This window comes from Mobula birostris, chromosome 13 (genome assembly GCF_030028105.1).
Source record: "Mobula birostris isolate sMobBir1 chromosome 13, sMobBir1.hap1, whole genome shotgun sequence".
Lineage (NCBI taxonomy): Eukaryota > Metazoa > Chordata > Chondrichthyes > Myliobatiformes > Myliobatidae > Mobula > Mobula birostris.
Window position 1 is genome coordinate 5211024 of NC_092382.1, and position 9521 is coordinate 5220544.

General features: G+C 51.9%; 1 protein-coding gene and 1 pseudogene across 1 annotated transcript in view; one reads left to right on the top strand and one right to left on the bottom strand.

The window, feature by feature from the left end:
* LOC140208253 (NACHT, LRR and PYD domains-containing protein 3-like) overlaps positions 1-9521 on the bottom strand; it is a 228195-nt gene that overhangs the window by 160240 nt on the left and 58434 nt on the right.
* Positions 4089-9521, top strand: part of LOC140207367 (uncharacterized) — a 14155-nt pseudogene continuing 8722 nt past the window's right edge.

Sequence of the window (9521 nt, forward strand, 5' to 3'; positions counted from 1 at the left end):
GGTCTTTTAGATAGGTACATGGAGCTTAGAAAAAAATAGAGTTTTATGCGCTAAGGGAAATTCCAGGCAGTTTCTAGAGTAAATTTCATGGTTGGCACAACATTGTGGGCTGAATGGCCTGGAATATGCTGTAGATTTCCATGTTCTATGTTGAACAGTGAAATAACTTTGACTATCCTACAATCCTCTGATAATCCCCCGTCGCTAAGGATGATTTAATTATCTCTGCCAGGGCCCCGACAATTTCTGCACTTGCCTCCCGTGGGGTCCGAGGGAGCACCTTGTCATGCCCTGGAGATTTATCCACCCTAATCTGGAGTTGGGGGTGGGGGTTGGTGGGTAACATTCCCGTGGTCACATTCCTCCCCGTGGGAACCCCCCAGTTCAAGCTCCCTTGTTACGAGTCGCCCTGTCCCACCCGCGGCATCCGGTCACTCCTGACACACTCCGCTCTCTGTCCCCTCTATCACCGCCCGTCTCACCCTGGCTGGTGGCCATTTTGTGATGGTTATCATTGAAACCGCTCTCCCAGCATCGTAGAAATAGTCACACCCTTTTCCTCACCTCCCACTCACTTCCCTCCCTGTTTATTCAATCTCAACTCCTCATCGCCCTCTCTTTCAGTTACCCTGTGAGTCTCTCCACTACTCACTCCATCACTCCTGACACCCTCCCCTCTCCGTCCCCTTGTCCTTTCTCCTGCCATCCAACACATCCTGGGTGGTGAACGTTGTCCGATGGGAAATTTCGCTCCCTCACCCGATCCCTTCCCTCTCTCGTTGAGTGAGTCTCTCCCCTCTCCCTCCGTTCAGACACTCAACTCTCCGTCCCATCAGCCCAGATCGCGTCTCGACCTCTCGCTCCCCATTTCCCCTGTCCGCGCTCTCCTTCTTGCCGTCCGTCTTATTTGCGAAGGATCGAAATCACCCACCCTTCCCCCACACGCCCCATCCTGTTCCTGCCCACCCTCTCCTTTCAGACCCCTCTTTCCTGGTCCTGCAACTTCCCCTCCCTTCCCGTCCCATCAGATCCCCTCCCACCTCGTCCCATTACTTTCCCTCCTTCCTGGTCAGATCACTCCCGCTCCCTTCCTGTCGTTTCACTCCTCCTCACCCCGACTCTATCTTATCCACGTCACCACCAGTTTGTGACAGGAACTTTCGCCTCCCCTTTTCGTCCCCTATTGAGTCAATGACTTCGCCACGGTCACCGTCTCATCAGTCCACTCCTCGTCCCGTCACTCCTCTTCCTCCCAAACCCCTCACCCCTCCTCCCCAAAACCCACATGTATATGTGTATGTGTGAATATCTGAGATATATACATTAGTTTATTCAATGACAAAATTATTAGAATTAAAACATACATGAAATACCCAAGACTTTTTAAAACACAAATTAAAATACTGTTATTATAATCAATAAGACACTCGATCCCGGGATTGTATCCACGGGCACCGCATGTTCCTTCGCCATAGATTCTGTGTGCGACTGTGACCATTGTAAGTCAGTGTCTCACTCCATCCCTGGCGGCCACATTAACCAAGGAACACACACAAAAATTCTGGTGAACACAGCAGGCCAGGCAGCATCTCTAGGAAGAGGTACAGTCGACGTTTCGGGTCGAGACCCTTCGTCAGGACTAATTTAAAGAGATAGTCAGAGATTGGAAAGTGGGAGGGGGAGGGGGAGGGATGGGGCCAAGAGCTGGACAGTTAATTGGCAAACGGTATACAGAGTTGGAGAAGGGGGGGGGGGTCATGGGACAGGAGGCCTAGGGAAAAAGAAAGGGGAGGTGAACCCACTATAGTGAGAGGGACAGAGGGAGAAAAAAGGGAGAGAAAAAATGGGGAAAAATAATAATGATAATAAATAATAAATAAGGGATGGGGTACAAAGCAGAGGTGGGGCATTAACTGAAGTTAGAGAAGTCAATGTTCATGCCATCAGGTTGGAGGCTACCCAGACGGAATATAAGGTGTTGTTCCTCCAATCTGAGTGTGGCTTCATCTTTACAGTAGAGGAGGCCGTGGAAAGACATGTCAGAATGGGAATGGGACGTGGAATTAAAATGTGTGGCCACTGGGAGATCCTGCTTTCTCTGGTGGACAGGGCTTAGTTGTTCAGCAAAGCGGTCTCCCAGTCTGCGTCGGGTCTCGCCAATATATAGAAGGCCACATCGGGAGCACCGGACGCAGTATATCACCCCAGCCGACTCACAGGTGAAGTGTCGCCTCACCTGGAAGGACTGTCTGGGGCCCTGAATGGTGGTGAGGGAGGAAGTGTAAGGGCATGTGTAGCACTTGTTCCGCTTACAAGGATTAGTGCTGGGTGGGAGATAGGTGGGAAGGGATGTGGGGGGGGGACGAATGGACAAGGGAGTCACTGGGATTGTGTGATGGAACGGCGTGGAGGGAGCTTCACGCTGTGTCTGACCCCGGGAGTGTGTGATGGGACGGTGTGGTGGGAGATTCACGCTGTGTCTGACCCCGGGAGTGTGTGATGGGACGGTGTGGTGAGAGATTCACGCTGTGTCTGACCCCGGGAGTGTGTGATGGAACGGCGTGGAGGGAGCTTCACGCTGTGTCTGACCCCGGGAGTGTGTGATGGGACGGTGTGGAGGGAGCTTCACGCTGTGTCTGACCCCGGGAGTGTGTGATGGGACGGTGTGGTGGGAGATTCACGCTGTGTCTGACCCCGGGAGTGTGTGATGGGACGGTGTGGTGGGAGATTCACGCTGTGTCTGACCCCGGGAGTGTGTGATGGGACGGTGTGGTGGGAGATTCACGCTGTGTCTGACCCCGGGAGTGTGTGATGGGACGGTGTGGTGGGAGATTCACGCTGTGTCTGACCCCGGGAGTGTGTGATGGGACGGTGTGGTGGGAGATTCACTCTGTGTTTGACCCCGGGAGTGTGTGATGGGATGGTGTGGTGGGAGATTCACTCTGTGTCTGACCCCGGGAGTGTGTGATGGGACGGTGTGGTGGGAGATTCACGCTGTGTTTGACCCCGGGAGTGTGTGATGGGATGGTATAGAGGGAGTTTCATGCTGTGTCTGACCCCACGAGTGTGTGATGGGACTTTATTTATTATTTCCCTTTTTTGTCCCCTTGCCCATCCTCTGGGTTCCCCCTCCTCACCCTTTTCCTTCTCCCTGGACCTCCTGTCCCATGATCCTCTCATATCCCCTTTGCCAATCACCTGTCCACCTCTTGGCTCCATCCCTCCCCCTCCTGTCTTCTCCTATCATTTTGGATCTCCCCCTCCCCCTCCCACTTTCAAATCTCTTACTCACTCTTCCCTCAGTTAGTCCTGACGAAGGGTCTCGACTGTACCTCTTCCTAGAGATGCTGCCTGGCCTGCTGCGTTCACCAGCAACTTTGATGCGTGTTGTTTATTATCAAAGTTCTTATTTGTCACCATATACTACCCCGAGATTCATTTTATTGCAGTCATTTACAGGACAATAAATCAATATAGCAGAATTTATGAAAAACTATACAAAAACAAAGACTAATCAACAAGCAACGTGCAAAGGAAGGGAAATTTGTGCAAATAAAATATTAAATAATACTGACACGAGTTGTAAATTATTTGAAAGTGAGTCCGTAGGTTGTGGAATCAGTTCAGAGATGATGTGAGTGAAGTTATCCACGCCGGTGTCTCAGAAGAAAACCCGCCATCATCGGGCCCTTCCTGTCTGTGTAATTCCCCGGCATGAAACGTAAAAGTTGCCCGTGAACGCAGCAGGCCAGCCAGCATTACGTACTCCCGGGATAATCCCACCCCGGGACACCGGTGTCCCAGACTGAGCCCCGGCCCCCGGGCTCTTCCTGTCTGTGTCATTCCCCGGGGTCCCGAACCCGCACATCCGGCAGAAGCAGCGCCGCTGGACAGGAGGCGGAAATACGTCACCACGGGAGACCAGAGAGCGACGCACAGCGCGAGCCTAAAGCTAGTTCCGTTAAAAACGGTTGGGAATTAAACCTGGCGCGTGGCCATTAAAGGTAAGGGGAAGGTGGGGGGGAGGGGGCGGGGGTTAAAGGGGAGGGCGGGGAATCGGCTAAACTGTCGGCATCCCGCGGGCGGGGATGTTCACACATTCAGACGTTCACACGGACACGGTCAGTCCGGGTCTGGGTTCCTGCAGAGATCTCAGTTCCTTCCTCCCGGTCCAACTGAACCGATTGTACCTCAGCCTGAAACAGATGGGAGAATAAAGATGAAATAAACAGATTACACAACAGTGTCAGTAACAGGGGACAACACTCACAGACAAATATCACCAGAAAACCCGCGGATCCGCTGATATTTTATCACATTGAACATTAACACAAACACTCACCGGATCCGCTCCAGACTCGGGAGGGTCAGTATGAGGCGGCGGAGACCGGGGACAGATCGGTCTGTCAGCGAGTTTAATCCCAGGTTCAGCTCCGTCAGTGATGGGTTTGTACTGAGAGTGGAGACGAGATCCTCGGCAACAGAATCTGTGAGACCGACACCGCCCAGCCTGGAGATGAGAGAGAGTGAGGGTGAAGGACACAGAGAGACAGGAGACGGTACAAATCCCCAGTGTTTATCAGTAACACAGTTACTGATCACATTAATGTTCAGTGTCAGACACCCAGTGACTGTAAACACAATCTCCCACAGTCTGGTACTTACCCCAGTTTCTGTATTTTACACTCCGGGTTCCTCAGAGCCGCAGACACCAGTTTCACTCCTGAATCTCCCAGTTTATTCCGCCCGAGTCTAAAGACAAACAGACAAATTGATAAACAAAGTGATTCAAACCGCGGGTCTGAGGGAATTTTTCTCACTCGGATATTTCAGGAAACATTAAACCCTTCAGTAAATCACTGATCGGAGTTCCCATCACTGTCAATGTCCCTCACTGCCCAGCTCCAGGGTATTCACCGAATGTCAGTAATGTAGTCTGTCGGTGTGATCCTGTAAACTCCACATATTCTGTCTCATTCCCCGATGGTTAGAAACGTGTTCCTGACCTGAGAGGGCTGAGAGGGGCAGGGATGAAGGGGGAATAGGGATGGGGAAGAGAGATCCCACAGGAGGAAGGGGGATGACATTTGTCACAATTCTTCACAATCGTATTTATCACAGTTTTACCCAAATCCCTTTACACTGAAACAACACAATGGAAGAGTTTCATAGTTCAGAGTGAGAGATAATTCAAGTTACCTCAACTCCCGGCACTTGTACAGCCCGGGTCCCAGCCGCTGGATTCCTTCACACTGAATGTGGCAGCGCTCCAGGTTGAGGTGTTTTATTGTATCACAGAGTCCGATGACATGAGACAGGACCGCGCAGTCAATCGGGGTCAGTGTCATTCCACTGAATGAAAGTGTTTCCACAGATCCCAGTGCGGCCTGAGCCAGTCCAGGATTCTGAGACTCAAACAGGTAGTGCAATGTGTTCAGGAGGCTCCTTTTACCAGCTTCACTCCTCGTGTTTCCACTCTGGCGTTTAACCTCCTCCTTCACCCAGTCAATCACCCGGCAGGTTGTTTGATGAGGAAATGGGCCCAGAAACTCCTCCAGGCCCCGAGCTGTCATTGGGTTGGAGAGACCAGCAACAAAACGGAGAAATACCTCAAATCGACCATCTGTCGTGCTGTGGGCTTCAGTGAGGAATTTCAGGATATCTCCGGGATGTGGATTCAGGAATTGTGCGACTGCAGCTACAAACTCTTGGATGGTGAGGTGTGGGAATGTGTACACCACACTCCGGGCAGAATCCTCTCTCTCCAAAAGCTCCATCAGGAACCCGGACAGGAACTGGGAAGGCTGCAGATTGTAGTTGATCAAATCTCCATCTGTAAACACAATCTTCTTATCGTACACTCCTCTGAAGGCCATCTGACCAACCCTGAGTAACATATCACGGGGGTTCTCAATCTCACGGCCGTGGTTTTTCAGGATGTTGTAAATATAGTAGGAATACAGTTGGGTGATGGTCTTGGGAACTCGCTGCGGGTCCCTGACTCTTTGTGTGAAGAAGGGACCCAGTGCCAGAGCAAGGATCCAGCAGTAGGAGGGGTTGTAGCTCATGGTGTACAGGATCTCGTTCTCCTTCACGTGTTTGAAAACAGCTGCTGCCACTGTCTGATCTTCAAAATGCCTGATGAAATATTGCTTCCGTTCCTCACCAACAAATCCCAGGATTTCAGCCCAGACATCGATCTTCGCCTTTTCCAATAAATGTAACACAGTGGGACGGGTGGTCACCAGCACTGAGCACCCTGGGAGCAGCTTGCCCTGGATTAAACTGTACACAATGTCAGACACTTCACACCACCACTCGGGATCTGGGCACTGGTGCTTGGGTTCTGTATTTCTCCGACTGTCAGCAAAATCGATTCTGTGTTTGAATTCATCCAAACCATCGAAAATAAACAGCAATCCCTCTGGGTTCTTCCAGACCTCTCTGAGTAAATTCCCAAAGTAAGGATACTGATCCAGAATCAGTTCCCTCAGGTTTATTCGACAGTTAATACTGTTTAAATCTCGGAATTTGAAACTGAAGACAAACTGGAATTGTTGGTATATTTTCCCTGTGGCCCAGTCATAAACAATCTTTTGTACCATTGTTGTTTTCCCGACCCCTGGGACTCCGGCCACTGCTGCCGAACTCCCAGATTTGGATTTACTCCGGGAAAAGCTGCTCTGGAACAACTGATCTGTCCGGAGTTTCTCCAGCTCTCTGCGGAGATGTTTTTCTCTCCACTCCTCGTGGTCTCTGCCTCTTGCCAGCAGCTCATGTTCCACCAGTGTCCAATCTCGAACAGTAGAAATGACCGTGAGCTCAGCGTATCGATCAACCAGCTGGAAAACCTTCACCTTCTCCCTCATCAGGATCGTGTTCACTCTCAGTGTTTCAGTTTGGGTCCGCAGAGTCTCCTTGTGTTTCTGTTGAACATCTTCCATGGGAACAGACAGTGGACAAACTGTTAGATGCCTCAACTCAGAACTCAGTATTTAAATACACAAGAGTTAGCTCAAAGCTATTGCATTAATTGGATTCTTCAATGGATGCTCGAACAGTAAATTTGATAAACAGACCCCTGACTGGACAGAGAGGCCTGGTCCAGATAAACACCAGATCATCACATTTCACAATTAACTGTGCTGTGAAGGTGAGTATTACCCTGGTAGTTCACTGACACCCGACTGTCTCGTACTGGACAAACTCCCAATACTATCACAGCTGTCATTTATTCCTGTGGAAGAAACTTTTAGTCCCCAGTGTTGATGTGGCATCTGGAGATGGAGGAAAGGATAGTGGGCATTCTGTGAAAGGAACAGGTCAGGGAATCATAGCTCCCCCTCCCCTCTCATCGTCACCCTGTCAGGGAGGTGTGGGCGCTCACAGTGTGTCAGGACCCTGTCAGGGGTGTGTGGGATTTCACATGGTGTCAGGAACCTGTCAGGGGTGTGTGGGGTCTCACAGTGCGTCGGGGTGTGTGGGAGCTCACAGTTTGTCAGGACCATATCTGGGGTTTGTTTAGTCTCAAAGTGCATCAGGAATCTGTCAGGGGTGTGTGGAGTCTCAGTGTGTCAGGATCCTGCAGGTGTGTGTGGGGTCTCACAGTGTGTCAGGACCCTCTCAGGGGCGTGTAGGTTTTCACAGTGTGTCAGGATCCTGCAAGTGTGTGTGGAGTCTCACAATGTGTCTCACAATGTGTCACAACACTGTCAGGAGTGTGTGGGGATCTCACAGTGTGTCCGGACCCTGTCAGTTGAGTGTCGGAATCTCACAGTGTGTCAAGACCCTGCCAGGTGTGGGGGGGGGGGGTCTCACAGTCTCAGCATTTTGCCAGGGGTGTATGGCGTCTGGCAATGTGCCAGGACCCTATCCGGTGTGTGTGGGGGTCTTAGAGTGTGTCCTCTCCCTCTCATGTGTGTGTGGGGTCTCACAGTGTGTCAGGACTCTGCCAGGGGTGTGTAGGGTCTCAGAGTGCATTAAGGGTGTGTGGGTTCACACAGATTGTCAGGACCCTGTCAGGGGTGTGTGGGGTCTCAGTGTGTCACGACACTGTCAGGAGTGTGTGGGGTCTCACAGTGTGTCAGGACCCTGTCAGGGGTATGTGGGTTTTCACAATGTGTCAGGACTCTTTCAGGTGTGTGTTGGGTCTCAAATTGTGTCAGTACCTTGTCAGGGGTGTGTGGGGGTCTTACAGTGTGTCAGGACCCTGCCAGGGGTGTGTGGGGATCTCACACTGTCTCAGGATTTTGTCACGGGTGTGTGGCGTCTGGCAATGTGTCAGGACCCTATCCAGTGCGTGTGGGGGTCTTAAATACTGTGTTCTCTCCCTCTCGTGTGTGTGGGGCCTCACAGTGTGTCAGGAACCTGTGAGTGGTGTGTGGGGTGTTACAGTGTGTCAGGACCCTGTCAGGTGTCTGTGTGCTCTCACAGTGTGTCAGGACCCTGTTAGGGGTGTGTGGGGTCTCAAAGTGTGTGAGGACCCTGTTAGGGGTGTGTGGGGTCTCAAAGTGTGTGAGGACCCTGTCAGCGGTGTGTGGCGTCTCACAGTGTGTCAGGACCCTGTCACGGGTGTGTTGGGTCTCAAAGTGTGTCAGGACCCTGTTAGGGGTGTGTGGGATGTCACATTGTGTCAGGATCCTGTCAGGGGTGAGTGGGCTCTCACAGTGTGTCAGGATCCTGTCAGGGGTGAGTGGGGTCTCACAGTGTGTCAGGAACCTGTTAGAGGTGTGTGGGGTTCCACAGTGTGTCAGGAATCTGTCAGGGGTGTGTGGCGTCTCACAGTGTGTCAGGAACCTGTCAGTTGTGTGTGGGGTCTCACTGTGTGTCCGGACCCTGTCAGGGGTGTGTTGGGATCTCACAGTGTGTCAGGATCCTGTCAGGGGTGTGTGGGGATCTCACAGTGTGTCAAGACCCTGTCAGGGGTGTGTTGGATCTCAAAGTGTGTCAGGATCCTGTCAGGGGTGTGTGGGGATCTCACAGTGTGTCAAGACCCTGTCAGGGGTGTGTTGGGTCTCAAAGTGTGTCAGGACCCTGTTAGGGGTGTGTGGGATGTCACAGTGTGTCAGGACCCTGTCAGCGGTGTGTGTGTGGTCTCAGAGTGTGTGAGTATCCTGTCAGGTGTATGTGGGTTCTCACAGTGTGTCAGGATCCTGTCAGGGGTGAGTGGGGTCTCACAGTGTGTCAGGAATCTGTTAGAGGTGTGTGGGGTTCCACAGTGTGTCAGAAATCTGTCAGGGGTGTGTGGCGTATCACAGTTTGTCAAGACCCTGCCAGGGGTGTGGGGGATCTCAGACTGTCTCAGGATTTTGCCAGGGGTGTATGGCGTCTGGCAATGTGTCAGGACCCTATCCGGTGCGTGTGGGGGTCTTAGAGTGTGTTCTCTCCCTCTCATATGTGTGTGGGGCCTCACAGTGTGTCAGGAACCTGTGAGGGGTATGTGAGGTGTCACAGTGTCTCAGGACCCTGTCAGGTGTGTGTGTGGTCACACAGTGTGTCAGGACCCTGTCAGGTGTCTGTGG